Source organism: Prionailurus bengalensis, chromosome C2 (genome assembly GCF_016509475.1).
Source record: "Prionailurus bengalensis isolate Pbe53 chromosome C2, Fcat_Pben_1.1_paternal_pri, whole genome shotgun sequence".
Lineage (NCBI taxonomy): Eukaryota > Metazoa > Chordata > Mammalia > Carnivora > Felidae > Prionailurus > Prionailurus bengalensis.
In genome coordinates this window covers 7,815,186-7,835,097 of record NC_057350.1, presented here as the reverse complement: position 1 = coordinate 7,835,097, position 19,912 = coordinate 7,815,186, and the positions used below count along the sequence as shown (strand labels likewise).

General features: G+C 50.5%; 1 protein-coding gene across 1 annotated transcript in view; it reads right to left on the bottom strand.

Moving 5' to 3' along the window:
• Positions 1-19,912, bottom strand: part of KCNJ6 (potassium inwardly rectifying channel subfamily J member 6) — a 267,408-nt gene that overhangs the window by 81,369 nt on the left and 166,127 nt on the right. The window lies entirely within an intron of this gene.

Below are 19,912 nucleotides of genomic sequence, written 5' to 3'. Positions count from 1 at the left end.
GTGACTCGGCACACGCTGTGGGGACAACTGTATGCCCACTTGGAAGAGAAGTGATGAGTCCCTTCCTTATTTCTTATATCAGAATAACTTCCAAGTGGATTAAGGATTTAAATGCCAAGAAAAAAAAAAAAAGCCCTACAGAAGGCGTAGAAGATATATTTTTATAATTGTAAGAGTTGAGAAAGCCTTTCTAGCCATGATAGGAATCCAGAAACTATTTTCAAAGGCTGGTATTTTTGTCAGTATAAAAATTTTAAGTGTTTGTTAAAAAAGTAAGAAGACAAACCAGGAAAAATATTTGCAACACATAACATACATATTCCCAATTTACAAAAGCAATAAATACCTCCACAGAAAAAAAAATGATCATAGGGAATGAATAAGGAGTTTATAAGAGAAGAAATACACAGAGCTAAAAGGCATATGGGAGGACTGTTCAACCAAGTGAAAGCAATGCAAATACAATAACATTTTTTTTCTTTTTTTACCCTGAACTTGGCACAGCTAGAACTGAATGACAAATGTAGTATGTGGAGTGTGTGTGTGTGTGTGTGTTGGGAGAGGCAGAGGGATTGTGAACTCAGATGCTCTCTGGGCAGTGTAACCGGAAAGATCGTTCTGGAGGGTAGGTGACAGGAGGTCTCACAATTTGGGATGATTGGATGCCTTGAATCCAACCATTCAGGGTCTAGACATTTTTCTAAGGAAATGACATCACAACGTGGCGGATATGTTGCAGCCTCGCTCATAATAGTGAAAACTTGCAAACAACCTAAATGTCTGTCATCGAACGTTGATTGAACATGTTGTTGCAGCTATAATCGATGGAATACTATGCGGACGTTAAAAATGATTTCCCGGTATTTTGGGGGGTCTTCAACTCTTCGTGTCAAGATCACCTTCTTACTGAAGCTTCGACTGAAGCCCCCTCCTGTTCTAAAAATTGCATTCGTTACTGCCCAGGACTCAATGTCACTCTTTCTTGTGCTACTGTTTGCTTTTCCTGTAGTACTTTTCACTTTTGGCATCAAAGGGGTTAGTTATTAGGTGAAGTTTTTTTTTTTTAAGTTTATTTATTTTGAGAGAAAAAGAGTGAATGGAGATGAGGCAGAGAGATAGAGACAGAGATAGAGAGAGAGAGAGAGAGAGAGAGAGAATCCCAAGCAGGCTCTATGCTCAGCATGTAGCCCTATGTGGCGCTTGGTCTCACGAACTGGGAGATTATGACCTGGGCCTAACCAAGAGCCGATTGCTTCACTGACTGACTGAGTTACTCAGGTGCACCAGAAAAAAATTTTAAATTTGTTTTAATGTTTATTTATTTTTGAGAGACAGAGAGAGGCTGAGTGTGAGCAGGGGAGGGACAGAGAGAGAGGGAGACAGAATTTGAAGCAGGTTCCAGGCTCCGAGCTGTCGGCACAGAGCCCGATGCAGGGCTTGAACCCATGAACCAGGAGATCATGACCTGAGCTGAAGCCGGACCCTTAACCGACTGAGCCACCCTGGTGCCCCATATTATGTGAACTTCTTGCTGTCTGTTGGTCCCCGGTCAGAAGGTGAGCTCCCCAAGGGCTGAGATCCGTGCATTTTATTCACTGATGGATCTCAGACCCTGGAAAAAGTGCCTGGCTTATGGCAAACCCCGGCACCTGTCTACTGAATGCACGGGTCCCCTGTGTTTATTGACCCGACAGGTTGTGCGTGTCACAGTGTTAAGTGAAAAAGCAGAATAAGAACATTACAGTCCTTTGCATATATTGATTGCCATCTTGCATTAATGTGTGTGTGTGTGTGTGTGTGTGTGTGTGTGTGTGTGAAGAATGTAATCCAAAATATTAATTCGATCAGTCTCTGAGTTGTACGTTTGTGGGTGTTTTTGCTTTCTTTCAATTTTTCTCTATTGAAATTTTCTCTTAATGTGCTCCTAACATCTAAAATATCAGCAGGAAACATAAAGCTCTTTCAGTTTTGAGTAACCAAAGCAAATGTGGCACAGACAGAGCCACAGGGCAATGTCCATTGGGCTTGGCGATTGGGATTCACCAGTGTAGTGGGTTGAACCGCATCCCCACCACCAATCCATGTCTGTCCCGAACCTCAGCATGTGATCTTATTTGCAGGTCGGGTCTCTGCAGATATCGTTCAAGTAAGGATGAAGGTCAGATCACACTGGATCAGGGTGGGTCCCAAATAAATTTAGAGCGTCCCCGCAAGGGAGAGAAAAGGACACAGGAAGACACAGAGAAGGCCACGTGCTGGCAGAGGCAGGGATTCAGGTGATGCGGCGACAGCCATCGGAAGCTGCGAGAGGCAAGGAGGGATTCTCCTCTAGAGCTTTCGGAGGGAGCGTGGCCCTGCGGACATCGTAATTTTGGACTCTGACCTCCAGGACGGGGTGAGAGAGTAAATTTCTGTTGTAAGCCACTCACGTGGCACTGACTTGTGCGGTCACCACAGGAAACGAATCCAACTAATCCAGCCGGTGTGGGGGGGTTGTGTCATCTGATGATGGGGTCGAACGTCGGATTCCAGTGGTTTGAGGAGTGATCCGTCAGGAAGGGGGTGAGAAAAGAGAAGTATACACAGCGTGTTTAAAGTCCGACAGCAGGAGGGAATGGATGGAATGGGGACCTTGTGTGTGTGTGTGTGTGTGTGCTGAGAAGAATCGAAAGTGGAGACGTTGCCCCTGTGAGGAAGGGGGCAGTGACGGAGTGAGGTGTTTGATGGAGTGGAGGTCAGTCCAAGGCGCTGTAGATGGAGGGCTGGGTTAATGCAGAAAAAGGGGCGAAACTTCCTCCCAGAGAGGTAGCAATGGTAAGGACAGGAGGGAAAGATGGGAAGGGGATGTTGGGGACATCTCTCTTAGGTTTTCAAATGGGTGAATGGGCGGTGAAGGGGCTTCACTTTGGCTCACTTTCCAGTGTAGACGTCAAGAAAACCACACTCCAGCAGACCCATTGGGTTAAATCTGCGTCTAGCAAGGCGAACAACTGAACTCAGCATAATCGAAGATCCGGCCCCGGCTTAGTGGGCAGGAAAAGCATGTGTAAACAGGTAATCTGTTACACTGTTGTTCACGGCAGCCTTATTCACAACATCCAGAAGGTGGGAGCCACCTAAGCGTCCACCGAAATGAACGGACAGGCAGAATGTGGGACAGACATCAAACGGGGTATTATCGAGCCTTAAAAAGGAAGGAAACTCTGACCCCTGCAACCACGTGGATGAACGTTGAGAACGTTCTGCCGAGTGTAATAAGCCAGACACAAAAGGACAGATACTGTATGATTCCACTTACGTAACATCCCTAGAGTAGTCAGATCCAGAGGGACAGAAAGTAGAGTGCTTGCTCCCGGGTACTGGGTGAGGGGGGGCAGGGGTTAGCGTGGCACAGGTATGGGGCTCCGGGGTAGGAAGATACACGCACAACAATGTGAATGTACTCAATGAGATAGAAGTATACGCTTAAAAATGGTTGTGTCCATCCACTGACGAATGGATAAAGATGTGGTTTCTATACACAAGGGAGTACTACTTGGCGACGAGAAAGCATGAAACATGGCCGTTTGCAGCAACGTGGATGGAACTGGAGGGGATTACGCTAAGTGAGATAAGCCAGAGAAAGATCCCATATGTTTTCATTCACATGCGGCACTTGAGAAACTTAACAGAAGACCATGGGGGAGCGGAAGGGGAGAAAATAGTTACAAACAGAGAGGCAGGCAAACCGTAAGAGACTCTTAACTACAGAGGAAAACCTGAGGGTGGATGGTGGGGGGGCGCGGGGGAGAGGGGACAATGGGTGACGGGCACGGAGGAGGGCACTTGTTGGGATGAGCACTGGGTGTTGTATGTATGGGATGAATCACAGGAATCTACCCCCCAAACCAAGAGCACACTGAACGCCCTGTATGTTAGCCAACTTGACAACAAATTATATTTAAAAAAAAAATGGTTACAATGGTAGGGGCATCTGGGTGGCTCAGTTGGTGAAGTATCTGCCTCATCTCAGATCACGATCTCACGGTTGTAGGATCGAGCCCCGCGTCAGGCTCCTCACTGACATCACAGACCCTGCTTAGAATTCTCTCTCCCTCTCTCCATGCCCCTCCCTGCTCGTTCTGTCAAGTAAACATTCAAAAAACTTTAAAAATGGGTAGAGTGGGAAATTGTGTGTTTTGTATATTTTAGCACAATAAACAAGTAAATTGCATTAACAAAAGAAAAGCATACATGTTTTCTAAATGAGAGAAGATTCGTGTTTCTAAAATGCTACAGCCTGAGGTTGGGGTGGGATTTCCCTGCCATCCTTTCATGGTTCAACTGTTGCCCCCACTTTTCCCACTTTACGGCCGAGACACATTTGGCGGATGATTCAGAGCTGCGGTTACCAGTGGTGCCCGAAGTTCAGGACTCGTTTCCTTTGGTCCCTTGCCCGGATGCTCACCTTCCTGTGTAAGTCCCTCAGCTGAAGCTTGTCCCCGGGACTGGTGATGTGGGGCATTTATGTCTGATGCGTCATGAGAAGGCGAGGCGGGTTTTGTTCGCCCTGTACTTTGAGCTGTTGGACTTTGAGAGATGACTGTAGTCAGAGATCCGGAGGGACTGGAGAGTTTCATGTCACTGTGTGGAAGAACGGCTCTTACATCCCGCTGGAGACATGTGACAGCTACCAAAGGGCAAAGGCTCTTATTAAAATTTTAGCTTGGGGGCTCCACAACGGTGAACCTAAATTTAGAATGTCTGGTACCCACCGCAAGGTCAGAGGACTAATGTTGGCTGCGCTGCGTGTGGCTATGGCTTTGTAAAATGTGCAATTTCAATGCTCAAAGGAGAGAAGTGACAGGTCATTTTGGGCTGGATGAAGGAGAGTGCCATCCCACTGATTTCCTTCTCAAAGAACTTCAGGAATCAGAACCTTAGACAATTAGAACCATTGGGAACCTCTTAGGATCACTGCATCCAGTGGTGTGGGTTGTCCACTGCACAAGGATACCCACAGAAGGGAAGCAGAAGGGTTGCAAGCCCTGTGCTTTGCCTGCCAACCCGTGTGCCCTTTCTCAGGCCTGACTCTGCTCGGAGGAAAGGGTGCCTCTGTCATTTGCTCTCAGACATGGTACAGGAGACCAGCAGTTCTGGAACTCTGGATGTCATTTATTTCGTCCTCCTCCTGTTTCGACACGAAAAGACTGAGGTCCCAGGGAGCCAGCCGACACCGGGAGGCGGAGCTAGAGGGAGCTTTGAGATCTTGGGGTTCCAGCCTGCGCTCTCCTGGATACCTGTGTATCTTCCCGGATGTCTGCAGTGGTGGTGACTTCAGGCTTTTCCCTCCCTTGGGAGCCTTGACTTGCTGGTTTCCTGCTGGAGCAAGAATCCTTTATGGCTCCTGATTACTCCAGGGCGGGGTTGGGACTTAGCCAGACCTGGGGAGTCCCTGCTCCTCAGCCCCCTTAACCACAGACGCTTCTTCTTTTCTTAAAATTAACTAATTTATTTTATTTAAATCCAAGTTAGTTAACATGCAGTGTAGTCTTGGTTTCAGGAGGAGAACCCAGTGATTCATCTAGACTCTTTATTTGCGAAACAGGCTCAGTGCTACCCTGCTGGGTTGACGGGAGAATTACAGGGCATGAAACGTGCCCAGCAGTGCAGCCTGGGTGACCAAGTTTGGCCCGGGGAAGGCGTGGATCGGAGCCTGCTCTCCTGCCTCTGATCTGTGTGCATTTGTTCAGGCCGCTTCGGCCTCTGAGTTTCAGTTTCTTCTATTCCTCTACTTCCAAGTATGAAATGAGAATCATAAGACCTTATCTTGCAGGGTTACTGTGAGAAAACAATAAATCATGCAAACATAGCACCTGGGCCCTAGCAGACGTGGAACAAATGGTAACAATTATGATAGTGTCTGGGTCCAGGAAGGTACATAACTTGCAGCTATAATAATCACGAGTTTTACAAGCTCGACACTGTCCTGGAAACTGTGGGAAATTCAGACGCAATCTAAGACACAGATGGGTAGACCCATCTGGGAGTTAAGAGCTTGCCTGGTAACACGAGACCTGCACACCGTCCCATATAATGTGCCGTTGCCTTCTACACTGTGGACACGAGACAAGAACGTTCTGGCATGCCGGAAGTTCAGAGTTTGGCAGTGGCTGGACTAATGGGCAAGGCAGCGTGAGGGAGGTGAGACGTGACCGTGACCCTCAAGTATGACAGGAAGAAAGCCAGCCCTCGCCGAACATCTACTATGTGCCAAGCGCTGGGCTAGGGTTGACACAAGGAGGTCTCTTGGGTTGTGCCACGTGCTGAAGCTTACGCCTCCCAAATAGGGTGGATTGGATTCTGGGTTGGCCTAGATCCTGAAGCTCGTAATCTTTCTCTTCTGCCATTGCGGATAGAGGAGAAGAAGGGTGTGTGCCCGCGTGTGCGTGTGTGAACGGGGGCACGTGTGTACGTGACGTGAAGGAAAGCGCGGCGGCAAGAAGGATGTCCCCTTACTCGCGTGCCATTGCAGTGGATGGCCCTAGCGTGGTGAGAGAAGGGAAACCGAGGTGTGTGCAGTTGAGGGGTTGTTCTGGGGGTAAAGGCCAACCCCAGGGAGAAAGGTCAGGGCGCAAAAAAGCCTTTCTAGAACCTCTTGCGTCAGCCGTCTGGTAGGTGGGAACATTCTGGCGTCTTTTGGGACCGACAGGGCGGCATGAACATTTATGGACGCCCTACTCTGTGCCTGCACGGGGCTGTCTGGCTTCACGTATGCTTCCTGTTTCTTCCCATCCTGAGTACAGCTGTGTGGTGTCGCTGATTTGAGGAAGGTGAAGCCCTTGCCCAAGGTTACAGTCGGAATTGGGTTTGGTCCGGGGTGTGGGAGCCCAAGTCGAGGGCATTTTCCGCTCATCACACGGCACAGAAGTGCCCAACACCTCAGCCTGGTGGTGTTGGGCTGATGGATGAGCTGTTCCAGGGGACAAGAGGGGCCACCGAGGCCACCAAGCACAGGTGTTCACGGATGGCGGTCGGGAGGAGCAGAGGGTGGAGGAAGTCGGGAGGAACAGCGAGTCAGTGGAGGTGGGGGGTGAGGGTCCAGGTCAGGGAGGCCACGGCAGTGCATTCAGCAGAGGAGAGGTCCTTGCGTCTGGTGGCCGGGTGACCACTGGTGACTCCGAATGGAGGTGATGATGGCGGAAGCTGCAAGAGTCATTCTGTCTGTAGGCAAAGGAGGGAGGGGGCAGAGTAGCTGGGGACAGCGGGAGTGAAGCCTGGTTTCCCAAGTGACGGGGAAGGAGCCATGGGAAACCCAGGAGGGGAAGCAAAGATGGGCAAGCAGGATCTCCGGGGGGTTTGGAAGGAACGGGATGTGAGGCTGAGCGTTGCCCTCAGAGAGAAGCCCGGCCCCTTCCTGTCCGCCCCAGGCACCATGCGAGGCCGGGAGGGATCTGCAAGGCCGTGGCCAGCTCAGAATGAGGACACCTGTTCTGGTTCTTTCTTCTTCCTGTCAGTGGACTTGGTCACCCTCCTGGCGAGCCCACAGAATCATCTGATTTTCTGGTCTTCCTCAGACCCTAAAATCATGGAAAGCCAGGTCTTCTACGAGGGATTTGGTCAGCTCCGGAGTGAGGAGAGGGGACGCCCTTTCAAAACACCAAGTCCCTTGACTGTGGGTGTGTTGGTTCCTTGTAGAGTCGCTGGGGCAAGACTGATGGGGGCTTCTCGGACCACACCACGCCACGGGCTTTGGCAACAGAGGAATGAACACTGACTCCAAGCCTCACATTGGCCAGAGTCCCAACTTTAGACACACGTTTTGGTCCACTTCCCACAAACCCCTTTCTGTTAAGAATTCCAGTGAGTAGAAAATTGAATTTCATTCCCTTCGCTGTCCTTCCCCTGGGGGCAGCAATCACTAGGTTTCAGAAGGACAAGAAGGGTCGGGGGCGATTCACTCAGAGGAGCCACCACATAATTGAGGGCTTGAGATAACGGATGCCCACGTCCAAACACCTCTTGGGAGACTCCACCATTTACCAGCAAAAAAAAGAGGGGGCCTGGAGAACAGGCTCAGAGGGGTTTTCTCTGCTCTAACAAGGTATGTTTAAGTCCACAAGAAAACTGTTCTTTCCCTGCGTCATTTCCCCCTTGACTTCACGTTTCATGCACACACGGTAGGCATCATGTTGTTTAGCTTCACACTTGAAATTTATGTGTTTTGAACAGATTAATGCCGACTCCCTCCTTCCCTATGAAGACCTGTCCTCTGAACGTATTTCAGTGATTACGCTAATTCCTGCATCAATAACCCGGAATTACCTTTGCTGAGATGTGGTTTGAATCCCTAGGGAACCTCGATCAGAATGCAGAAAAGCCTCCAGTGTGCACTTCATTAAATCCGTGTTGTTCTGGAGAGAACTGCAGTCGGGATCTCAGAGTCTCTTGAAGAGAAGCGGGCTCTCTTCAATCACTGGGTTAGCACTCAGAAGTGGGCACTTCCTTAGCGTGGGGTTTTGTGTGTGGGGAAAATGCATTGGATTTGGGGTCTAAAGACCAAAGTCTTCACTTAACCACTTGGTCCCTTGTCCTGAGCTGCTGCCCTCACTTCCCTGCATCATGGCGTCCGTCTTCCAGTGACTGCGGGTCGACAACGTACCCTACCTACCTCCTTCCACCCCCAAAAATAGTCACCACCCACAATTTTTTCTAGGATAAAATAAGAAATTTCTTTTTATTTATTTCTTTTTCATTTGTTTATTTTGAGAAAGAGAGAAATAGAGAGAGAGAGAAGGAGTGGGGGAAGGACCGAGAGAGAGGGGAACAGAGGATCCGAAGTGGGGTCTCTGCTGACAGTGGAGAGCCCGACGCGGGGCCCGAACTCACGCACCGTGCGATCATGACCTGAGCCAATGCTCAGCTGACAGAGCCACCCAGGAGCCCCAGGAGATTTCTTTTTAAAACGGAGCTTGGTGTGTTTTGCTCAGCAAAGTGCACCCTATTTTCTCTGGGAAGCAAGTGAAATGGGGCTTTAGCCCTAAGTTCCCAAAGGCCTCAGCAAAGTTTCAGCCGATGTGAGAGCCATGCCATCTACTCTCATGTACGGTCGGTTCTGTGGGGGTCGTAGCTCTCTCGGGTTTCAGGGAAGGAGATGACTCCCCGCTCCTGCATCACACAGGCAGGTGGGGCCCTTCTGTCACCTACACCTTCATTTCCTGGATAACTGGGGTTTCTGTAAACGTGTGCCAGCACTCTGGGTTCTCTTCGAAAAGGCACTTGACTGCTGGCAGGCCGCCAGCTGACTGAGAGGGCGTCCAATCTCCCAGGCTTCCTTTGCGGCCGTCCCTTGTGCCTTCGGCGTTCTTCTCGTTTGTTTGAATCACCGCGTGTTGTGCACTGAAGCCTTCGAGGTGCTGACAAGCCGAGGTCTGAATGCTGAGGCTGGATGTGGGTTTCTGGTTCTCTGTTTCGCCAGGTTCCCAGGGTGTAATTTTTCTTTTGAAGAAATTCATAAGCAGCACACGGTGGGTTCCCCCTGCTCCCCACCCCCCCGCCCGCCGGCCTTAGGGCTGCGAGTGGGGGCATGGTTTCATGGTGTTCCCACCTGGGAGGCACTGCGTGGGATGTGGCTCCGTGCATGTGTCTCCCCCCTGCAAAGGGGGACCAAGTCCAAGGACGCATGGGGGAGGCAGCAAGATGTGAGGGACCCTCCACCCCCCGGAAGCCCTTTCTAAGTTCAGCGGACTCTACAAATTGGGCTAGGTCCACTGGTGTGCTATTAATGTGACTGCACACACACACACACACACACACACACATGCACACACACCCCGATCTGAGTGTTTGCCAGTATCTGCGGTATAAAAAGTCCCACCGTGGCCAATTTCAGACTATCACTGGCTCTCAAAATAGCTGAGTATTTATTTATTTATTTATTTAGATTAAAATTTTTTTTCAAGTTTATTTATTGGGGGGGGGCATGAACAGGGAAGGGGCAGAGAGAGAGAGAGAGGGAGAGAGAGAATCCCAAGCCGACTCCATGCTGTCAGCGCAGAGCCCGATGCAGGGCTCGAACTTGTGAACCGTGAGATCGTGACCTGAGCCGAAATCAGGAGTTGGACGCTTAACCGAAGGAGCCACCCAGGTGACCCCAAATTCCCAAGTATTTAACAATCAGCTCTCAGGAGCCGTAAGGAGCTTACTTCAGCACCCTACCAGATCAAATCCTGCTTCCCAGAAGCCAAGGCGAAGGGATCCTATTTTGCCTGAGAGGTGGTGGGGAACGAGGGAGGAGAGAAAGGCACATGAACCGATAATGGGCTTAGGAAATGTTGCCTCCTCTGCCTCCCTCTCAGAGAGTTCTAGAACAAGTTAGCATAGTCGCGGTTCTGAGACATCCTGTTATACACGTAACATTATCATTATAGGTAATACTGCAATTATATATAATTGCTTAAATTTGTTTTTCCCAGAATTCTCCAGCTCATTTAAGCTCAGGACGACCATGTTCCAAGGAGCACGTATTTGAACTATATCTGGTTTGCAGGTTCCTGGAAGGCACACGGAATTGGACAGTGTCAGGCCCACACTTAGGCGGCCTCACAACTGGCTCAGGGCTGGTGCCTGGCTCTCCCCTTGCCTCCGACCCCACTTCCCCTGCTGCCAACACGACCCTCCGCGTCTCCCTTGTTCCCTGAGCACATCCACGCACCTGCCTCCCTGCCTCCCTCGTAAAGAGACGTGACTCAGTCACCAGCCAGGAGCGAAGACGAGAGTGACATATTATCCAAATAGAGGAAGATTCTCCGACACAAATGGGACGTTAGCTTAGACTCTGTTGCTAGACTCCGAGGGGAGGATGAAAGTAAAGAATCTAAAATAGAATCACAGAACCAGAAATGGGGACAGCCCAAGGCTGGGAATTACCTACAGACTGTTGGTGGTGCTTTTCCACTTTTGCCCAAGCGGCGTTTCCTATCAGTCCGTGTTCGAGTGTGGTGGTCCCTCTCAGGCCCCCAGACCCTGGCCCCCAGGCAACGAGGGAGCTGGTGCCAGTATCCTGGTGTAGTATCCAGACCAGGCCCCGTGCCCGAGGCCCCATGCAAGTCCCTGACCCCCTCCATCCCTGCCCAAGAGATCCCTGGAGGGAGGGGTGGTGAAAGCCTTCAGTAACTTCTAGTTATTGAAGTGACTTGTTTTGTGGAAACCCAGAGCTGGAGGCAGAAGACAGAGGGGTAGTGCTGTGAACGAGGCCCCCGATAGCCTCGCTGGTGGAGGCCGAGGGCAAGGTCCTCATCTCCGGAGCAGTAGCTGCTGCTGTTGGAGTGGGACAGAACTCGTAGCAGGTAAACATGCCATCATCAAGTGCCCTGCCCTGAAAAATGCTTGCTGTCTCCGTTGTGATGTTGTTGCCCATCATGACGTTCCGTGGGCCACGTATGGCTGGGTTTTCAAGGAGAGGCGGAATGGCGTCACGGAGCCCATCTATGGGGTGCGCCATCTGGGACGCACTTGGGGGAGAGGACTCCATAAAGGGAGGAGCCTTCTCTCCTCTTGGTTCTCACTGGCTTCCCAGGCGGTGCGGCTGTGGGCGAACTTGACGTAGGGTCTATGTGAAGAAGCAGAATGCAGTTCGGAGCCTGCCCTCAGAGCAGATGAACTGAAATATGCATCCCTGACCCATGAAGTGCCATCTTGCCATTTTGCCCTTAGCGTCCTGTCTTTACCGTTGTGGTCCCCTAACTTCAGCTGCGTGCCACCGCATGCCAAGCACTGTACTAGGGCGGGGGGACATAAAGATGAATAAATCGTATATCTCTGCCAAGGGAGCTTCCTTTGTGGCTGGAAACTGGTCTGAGGTCAGGGTAGGAAGTAGGGGGAGATGTTTTTTGGAATTAAATTAAACTTCCTTTAGAAGTTGTTTTGGGGGGCGCCTGGGTGGCTCAGTCGGTTGAGCGTCCGACTTCGGCTCAGGTCATGATCTCGCGCTCCGTGAGTTCGAGCCCCGCCACGGGCTCCGTGCTGACATCTCAGAGCCTGGAGCCTGCCTTGGATTCTGTGTCTCCCTTTCTCTCTGCCCCTCCCTCACTCATGCTCTGTCTCTCTCTTTCTCTCTCTCTCTCTGTCAAAAGTAAATAGACATTAAAAAAAATTTAAAAAAAAAGTTGTTTGGGGATGGGGTGACAACTTGGTGGTCAGGGGGCTTCCTTTTGGGGTGATAAGAATGCTTGAGAACTTGGTGGAAGCGACTGTGTAAATGTCAGTGTACTAAAACTTACTGAAATGTACTATAAAATGATCAGTGTTAAAGGGACATGAATTTCACCTAAAAAAGAATTTGCTTTGGATGGTAAAAATCCCGAAGTGTGATCTCCCGAGAAAGCCATGGCCGCTTTATCTGCCTGAGCCTGAGAACTACACGGGCAACAGGGAGACAGAGCATACTGGAACATCTGCCCAAGGCCACTATCCCCAGGGGCAGATGGAGGGAGACAAGGGCACCAGGCAGGTGGACCCCCCATCATCGGCTGGAGAAGCCTCTCCCTGGGCGCGTACCACCCTTTGTCTCCATGCTCTGAAGCCCCAACATCTGACAAGTCATTGATAGTGGGTGGCTGTGATGAAGGCCCATGAACTTCAACCAACTTCAGCGTTTCGTGGTCGCTCGACTGGAGATCCCACCCTTAATAATGGTCTTAGGCCAAATGGACACAAGCTGCCCCCCGGGACCATTATAGTTGAGTGGGTGACACTGAGCTTTTCTTCTGAGATCCATTTTCCAGCCATCTACCTGGGCACACCATGTTTTCCCTTTTGTGATGTCGGATTTTTCCTTCTATCGTTCAACACTCTTCCTAGGCTCGCATGGATACGTCGGGGGCGGGGGGCGGGTTTGCGTAATTCCTTAGAAAGCACTGCTTGCTCTTCCCTTGAGGGCCCCACTCTATCTCACAGCCTGATGCCAAGATTTGGCCTCTTTCCCTTTGTCTCTCTTTTGGTAGATTTGCTAGACGAGGAAGCCACATTAGAATGGCCGGAAGTCAGCTGGATTTGTGTTTATCATTCATTCGCTCCTTGAGACAGTGCCCTGCTTTAACTTGTGGTACTTTTCACCAGCCTCTGGAAGTACTTGCATTTTCCTTCTCCCAGCTCAGGTGGAGGGTGTCTCTTGGTGTTTGTAAAGTGAAGTCGAAGGACAAGGGAAGAGGGCGCTCTCTCTGCAGATTTTTGCCAGTTTGTTTATGTGTTTGTTTCTGATGTCGTCTTGGCTCAAAGGAAGAAAGTTTCCCCAGCAAATCACCTTGCCTGTGGGAACACCTTTAGGCAGCTCTGACCACAACTGATCTTGAATTGAGTCTCCAGTTCTAGAAGGGGAAGAGGTCTGGAAAGATCTGTTGATTCCCTTCTGTCCTTTGCTAGCCTAGTGAGGGTGAGTCTGAGTGGGCTCTGGGACAGGGTCCGAGCAAAGGTTCTGGCTTGTTCTTTGTCTACCAAACCTGACGTTCTAGAATGGGATTGTTTGTATACAGAAAGGGGTCAGGGGTGGCCTGGAGACTCAGCTGATTGAGCGTCTGACTCTTGATTTCAGCTCAGGTCATGATCTCAGGATTATGGGATGGAGCTCCACATTGGGCCCTGTGCTGAGCACGGAGCCTGCTTAAGAGTCTCTCTCTCTCCCCCTCTGCCCCTCCCCCTGCTCATGCTCTCTTTCTCTCTGTCTCTAAAAAAAAAAAAGAAAGACGCAAATTACCGCACAGCAAATCACTATAGCACCACGTGTCCTGTCCAGGGTATCCAGGCCGTTCTGGTCCTGGGGTCTTCAGGTCGCCATTTTGAGCCGACCGTGAATGAGCCTGGCTGAGGTGGAAAGATGTGTGGCTGAGATGTGCTTCTTCCGGAAGATGTGTAGAAAGGGAGAAAACGCTGACCTCAGCCTGAGGAAATTCTCCACGGGCTCTGTACCTGCTCAGCTCTCAGGGAGGCCTGGCTGGAAAGACGCGTTCCAGGCCAGGGGCTTCTGGGGCCTTCTAGTGCTGTGTTTGTTCAATGTTTACATCACGCCCTTTTTTTGTGAGCTTTCTGATTCTCTGCTCACAGACAATTGGCATGGGCTCTGGTGACAGGCAGCCCTTGGGGGGAACGATGATGCCCCATTTGGCATTCTGTGTCTCCAGGAGCTGATTTATTAATAGCCCATAGATTACAAATGGCCTCGTGTTTCCCTGCCCCTGTGGTCCGTGGGCTGCAGCGCTGTTCGGGTTTCATGCACTTGGGATCCAGTCCTTTTAAAATTACATTTTCTCCTGCTTCTGCGCTCCTCCCCTGAGGCCAATGTTGGCATTGTTGTGTGCTTTGCTCAGCCTGCACTGAATCATTCTTGTCTTTCGGTTCTCCAGCAAAGGTTTATTTGATTTCTTTAAAGTCAGTTGGTCGAATTCTCAACACGAGTACAGGCGCTGAAGTAATTCCATCCGCTCTCTTTAAGAGGAAAAACAGAAATCTGTGCCCTTCTCTCGACACTGCCTTCACCAGGGGAATTCAACAAAAGACGTGTCCTTGGAAAGTTACGTTTTAGCCACTTCGGCAAACTTTTGACTTCCGTCATAAATTCACAGATGTTGGTGTTCCTAACCTTAAACCTAGTGCAGTTGATCTTTGAGCAACGTAGGTTGGAACGAATAGGTGTCCACTTAGCACACGGATTTTTTTTTTATAATTTTTTTTTCAACGTTTATTTATTTTTGGGACAGAGAGAGACAGAGCATGAACGGGGGAGGGGCAGAGAGAGAGGGAGACACAGAATCGGAAACAGGCTCCAGGCTCCGAGCCATCAGCCCAGAGCCTGACGCGGGGCTCGAACTCACGGGCCGCGAGATCGTGACCTGGCTGAAGTCGGACGCCCAACCGACTGCGCCACCCAGGCGCCCCTAGCACACGGATTTTTAAAAAAATTTTTTTCAAGTCCATTTATGTATTTTGAGAGAGAGCGTGTATGTGTGGGTGCAAAGAGAGAGAGAGAGAGCACAAGCCAGGGAGGGTCAGAGACAGAGGGAGAGAGAGAATCCCACGCAGGCTCCACACCATCAGCGCAGAGCCCCAGGCGGGGTTTGAACGAACGAACTATGAGATCTTGACCTGAGCTGAGATTAAGAGTCAGATGCTTAACCGACGGAGCCACCCAGGCGCCCCTGGCGCACGGATTTTTTTTATAGTATAGGACTGTAAACGTGTTTTCTCTTCCTTTTGATTTTCTTACTAACATTTTCTTTCCTCTAGCTTGCTTTATTGTAAGAGCACGGTATACACTACATAAAACACACGAAATATGTTCATTGACTTTTCTGTTTACGTTATTGGTGAGGCTTCTGGTCAACAGTAGGCCATTAGTAGGTGCATTTTGGGGGAGTCAAAAGTTATACAAGGAGTTTTGACTGGGAGGAGTCAGAGCCCCTAACCGCTGCGTTGTTTAAGGGTCCACTGTATTCCTGTTTATATCTTTTTCCCTGAACCCCAAGAAGGATTTTTCCAACAAATTTTCAGGTGGGTCAGGAAAAATTTCATGTGTTTTAATGTTTATTTATTTTTGAGAGAGAGAGAGAGAGAGAGACAGAGCACGAGTGGGGGAGGAGCAGAGAGAGGGAGACACAGAATCCGAAGCAGGCTCCGGGCTCCAAGCTGTCAGTACAGAGCCCGACGTGGGGCTCCAACTCACAAACCGTGAGATCATGACCTGAGCCGAAGCCGGACGCTCAACTGACTGAGCCAGCCAGGCACCCCTTGTGTGTTTGTTTTAAATGGACCCTGCATTGAGTTGGAGAATGCTGATAATATTGATAACACAGGGAGGCGCATGGATTATGTACCCGCTAACCCCCTCCGTGGCCAGCACTCTCTGATAACTTCTTGATCCACACGAAAGAAAGAGATTCTCTTTAGTCTGGATGGGCTGAAGGGCTCGTTTTATCTGGAAAAAATGAGTAACTACCGCTGGAAAGATTCCAGCGTTTGTCACCAGAGGAGGAGACAGGAAGCTCCCTGGTCTCTTGTGCCCTCACAGATCCGTGCTGGGTGATGTGGCATCCGCCGGCCGCGTGTAGCTACTGGGCGTTTGAAATGAGCCAGGCCTGAATTGAGATGCGGTATAAGCGTGAACTAACGGGATTTTGAAGTCATAATGTGAAAAGTAATAACGGAAAACCTCTCATCAATGGTTTTCATTTGATTACATGGTAGAATGGCAATATTCTGTATATATTGGGTCAAATAAAACATATCACTCTGTTAATTTAACCCATTTCGTTTTACTTCTAAGTGTGCATAATAGAGAATTTAAGATAATACACGTAGCTGGTATTATACATCCACTGGCAGGGCTGTTACAGAGCATTTGTCCTCAGCAGTGCCCGTTCCTTCCGGTACGTTGGAAATGGCATGAATGCCAAGGGGCAGCCAATGTGCTATCCCGGGTCAGAAAAGAGAAGCATCACCTATGGGAGAGGCTAACTCGAGGACCCCGTAATCGGGGAAGAAAATGAAAAAAGGGTTTGGAACAGAGCACAACTGATTGAAGAGGGTTTAGGAGATGCCCGACATATGAGCGTAAAGAATTTTCCAGCTCAGTTTGGAAGCCGTGGCCATTCAGCCAGCTTGTTCACGCGTGTGCTGGCTCTCTGCACACCAGCCGGACCTAAGCTGTGCCTGGCTGGAGACATCAGACACGGATCGCGTTTCCTGCTGCTGCTGTGCATCCCAAGCTGGGAAAGGCAGCTCATGGAAAAACGAACATTTGCAAATAGAAAAAGTGAGGTGAAAGAAGGGAGTGGGTCTTTTGATTTACTAATGGATGCTGTCTGTTTAATTTTAATTTCTTGTCCTTTAGAAAGATTGTTTTAAGAGACTCTTAACAATTTTTTTTTTGAAGTTTATTTATTTGAGAGAGAGACAGAGAGAGTGGGCAGGGGAGGGGCAGGGAGAGAGGGGAGAGGGAGAGAATCCCGAGCAGACTCTACACTGTCAGTGCGGAGCCCCACTCAGGACTCAAACTCATGAACCATGAGATCATGACCTGAGCTGAAACCAGGAGTCGGACGCTTAACCGACTGAGCCACCCAGGCGCCCCAAAAAAGATTTTTTAAAAGGTTTTTTTTTTAAGTTTATTGTTTGTTTGTTTCTCTTCTCCCCCGCTTCCCCCTCTTCCTCCATCTCCTCCTTAAATAACAACAATTACCAGGCATAGGCATCCAGTGGTGAAGGAATGAGTCATGGTCCCAGCTTTGAAGCACCGTGACATCACCTATACAGACAGTCACACGGTCTGTCACCCTGTTCTTTCCCGCCAAGTCAGTGAATTATTCCAGATTGGCTTGTCAAGGATGCTTGCTGGGATTAGTTTACAAAATATGTTCACGGAAATGCAAACGCCGTAGTCGCCAGTCACCCGTTCCTCCTTGCCCCACCCCTGGAGCCCCCAAAGATCATGGACATCAAGAGTTATTTGCGTTTGGGCTGAGTCTATACCTTTGGCTTACATCGTTGCCCAACCTACTGGTGGACCTCACTGCTGAAAAGTGGGACTGAAAATCTGATGACATTCTCCATCATGCCTCTAGGTCTCGGACTGGTTCTTCTCAGTGGCTCTCCCGGACCTCCTTTCCCGGACCTCCTGTCCCCAGAGTTTGTCCTCAGCCTGCTTCTCCTCTCATACCTCACCTTTTTTTTTGTAAAATGTTTATTTTTGACAGAGAGAGAGAGAGAGAGAGCATGAGTGTGGGAGGGGCAGAGAGACAGGGAGACACAGAATCCCAAGCAGGCTCCAGGCTCTGAGCTGTCAGCACAGAGCCCGACACGGGGCTCGAACTCACGGACCGCGAGATCATGACCTGGGCTGAAGTCGGACGCTCAACTGACTGAACCGCCCAGGTGCCCCGATACCTCACCCTTTCTCAGGGAGAGGTCCCCATTCTAAAATTCTTATACTTAGATGACTCTCACATAGAGTTCTGCAACTGAAATCTTTCTTTTAGTTTCTACACCACCAGGTTGACTTGCTCGTGAGACATACCCACCTGGAGACCCTGTGGGATCCTCAAAGTGGACAATTTCAAGATGGAACTCATCATCCCCATGCTGTGTGGGCTAACTTCCCCATCTGCCCCCATGGAGCTTCCCTACGTCCCCGTAGAATGGCTCTTATGGATGCACCTGCATCCACCTCTCACGTGCTCTGGCTTCCTGCTGGGTTGGGCTCATGGGAGGCACTGGCAGGAGACTGAAGGGCAGGTGGAAAATGGAATCTTCCTGTAGGCCCCGGGCGGAGCTGAAACGGACCGAGCTCTTCCTGCCACCATACTCTCGTTCAGTGGTTCTGTCCAATTTTCCCCCTTTGCACCTTGAGGCTCAGGGTGATGGCTCCAGCTGTTCCCGGCCCCGGGGTGCCTCCGCATCCGCGGCTGGTCTCTCCTGGCCTATCCCGCGCCTCCAGAATCTTCTAACCCTCCTCCGTCCGTCCCACCACGTGTGCTTCCTGTCTCCCAAAGACCCCGACACATACCTCTCCCATGTGTCCCTTCCCTTTACTGACTCCACGGACGGCATCAGCTCGCGGTCAGAACCCCAAGCCAGAAGCCGGAGACATGCTTGTCTCTTTCCCTCACCCCACTGCCAGTAGACCCCCCAGTGCCATAACCTTTTCCTCATAGGTTGTCCTCATGGTCCCCTTTGGCCCTCTCCACTTAACAGAACCGTTCACGTTGTGGGACTAAATGGATTTGCCACCGCGAGGTAGTCAGCCGCGTCACCTGCACTTTGGCAGACACCCAAAGGCAGGCAGGGGAGTAGGTAGGAAAGCTTCGGCCGGAGAAAAGGAAGGGCTGCAGGCAGGCCCTGATGGGGGCGATAGGCCTGGAAGAGCCGTGGGCAGCTGGCAGCGGGGCCCCCTCAGCGATCGGTTGATCAGGGGGTACGGATTCGCCTTTGTCTGGTTGCCGCCAAGGCGACAGAAGAACCAAAAACCAGGGAGGCGGCAGGTTATCCATCGAATCCTGGCCATTCTGGGCCAGCGGTTAGGGAAGTCCTCGCTTGGCCGCCTGGGTCGTTCCTAGAGGTGCCGTGTGACGTCCAGCCGGCTGGCGTTCTGGGCTGCGGATTGTACCTGCCCGGCGGGAAAGGGTTTCCGGGGCCGGCCTGCTGCAGCCTGTGGGTCGGCTTCTATTTTTGTCTGCGGTCTGGCCATTTGCATCTTCAGTCTCTCGGGGTCATTGCCAGTTTTTACTAAACAGCGGCCCCAGAGCTGTTATGTTCCTGGTTATAAAGATAATATATCCTCCTGGAGAACAGTTTAAGCCAGCCAGGAAAGGATACGGTATAAAGAAGGGAGCAAAAACCTCACCCCGGGTTCTTCCAGCAAGCGGTAGGCACCGTTAACCTTTTCTTTTCTTTTTGTAAAAAAATTTTTAATGTTTATTTATTTTTGAGAGAGAGCAAGAGAGAGAGACAGAGCATGAGCGGGGGAGGGGCAGAGAGAGCGAGAGAGGGAGACACAGAATCCGAAGCAGGCCCCAGGCTCTGAGCCATCAGCCCAGAGCCCGATGCGGGGCCTAAAGTCACTGACCGTGAGATCATGACCTGAGCCAAAGTCGGACGCTCAACCGACGGAGCCAGACTGAGTCACCCAGGCACCCCATTCATGTATTTTCTACTTCCCTCGTCAGTTTCCATCTGGATTCTTGCTGTCGCGTCCAAGTCTGGGCCACGATTCCAGGCTCGTGTACTTCCCTGTTCTTTTCCACAGATCTCTCTTCCATTCAGACCTGACCGTGCACCTGCCCCGCTGCAAACTGTTCAGTGGTCCCACTGGTGAGGTCCACGCTCCTCGGCAGGGCTCTGCATGCCACTGATGATGCCAGCGAGCCTTTCCCTCTGCCTGGGCCTT